This window comes from Mus caroli, chromosome 6 (genome assembly GCF_900094665.2).
Source record: "Mus caroli chromosome 6, CAROLI_EIJ_v1.1, whole genome shotgun sequence".
Taxonomy (NCBI): Eukaryota; Metazoa; Chordata; class Mammalia; order Rodentia; family Muridae; genus Mus; species Mus caroli.
Genome location: NC_034575.1, coordinates 67,226,754 through 67,228,326, shown reverse-complemented (window position 1 = coordinate 67,228,326; position 1,573 = coordinate 67,226,754).

The following is a 1,573-nucleotide window of genomic DNA, read 5'->3' as shown; positions in this document are numbered from 1 at the left end:
CCTCGCCAGCATCTGCTGTCACCTGAATTTTTGATCTTAGCCATTCTGACTGATGTGAGATGGAATCTCAGGGTTGTTTTGATTTGCATTTCTCTGATGATTAAGGATGTTGAACATTAATTCCTGATTGACAGTAAAGAATCCAGTCCGTTGTGTGTGAAGCCAGCCCTTTGTTTTGAACCTGCGTTCTATAGCAAATAGAACTGAGAAAGCCATGAGTGTGGAAGCAAGTAAGCAGCACTCCTCCATGGCTTCTGGTCAGCTCCTGCCTCTGTGTTCCTACCCTGTTTAAGTTCCTGCTCTTACTTTCTTCAGTGATGGGCTGTTATGTGGACTGTTACACCTGGAAGTGTAAGTCTACTAAATTCTTGCATCCTTTAAGTTTATTGTGGTCATGATATTTCATCATAACTATAGTAATCGCAAGTAAGACACACACTTACCCTCTCTTTCTTTGTGTTCCACGTTTTGTTTCTCCACAAGTCTTCTTCCCTCTCCTAGTTTCCCTACTACACACCCATTACAATTATGATTATATTTATATAATTGAGTTTAAAATCTAAGATTTATAAGTGAGATGGTACATGTAACAGTTTTGTTTCCAAGCCATTTGCCCATCCCCTGCTTCTTCCTTATGGGTCACATATCACTCTGAATTCTTCTTATCTACTCTCAAATTTGGAAACCCAGAAATCTCACACCATCCTAAAGAAATATGATGTTGTGTTGATAGACTCTTTCAGACTTCCATCTCATATTCATGATTTAATTTAATATTTTAAAGGCAAAATCAAAGGCCCCATGTAAATAATACTAATTAATGCTTTATATGTATTCCTTAAAAACAAACTGACTAACTGGTTTTGGACTTCATGGATACAGTAAGACATGACAGTATTATGCAACACATACAATTGTTTATGTTTTATTTGTATCTTCCTCCAGGTGTAATATCCTATCTGCTGAAGGATTACCCCTTTTTAATAATTTTCTATTGTTGTGATAAATACCATGAACAAACAAACTTGTAAAGAAAGGATTCCTATGGACATTCAGAGGGTTAGACTATGAAAGCCAAAAGAAGGCAGAAGGCTCACATCTCAAACTGTATGTATGTATGTATGTATGTATGTATGTATGTATGTGGATGGATAAGAATCACCATATAAATGCTTGGAATGTGTCAAACTTGAGTGTTTTACAAGAGAACAAGCAAGTGATCTGAAAAACTGAGCTGACTTTCTGCCCTGAAACTTTTCTTCCTCCCTCCCTCCCTCCCTCCCTCCCTCCCTCCCTTCTCTCTCTCTTTCTTTCTTCCTTTCTTCCTTTCTTTCATATTCCTTTCTCTCCTTCCTTCCTTTCTCTCCTATCTTCCTTCCTTTCTTTTAAATNTTCCTTCCTTCCTTCCTTCCTTCCTTCCTTCCTCACCTTCCTTCCTTCCTCCCTCCCTCCCTTCCTTCCTTCCTTTCTCACCTTCCTTCCTTTCTCACCTTCCTTCCTTTCTCACCTTCCTTCCTTCCTTCCTTCCTTCCTTCCTTCCTTCCTTCCTTCCCTCCCTCCCTCCCTCCCTCCC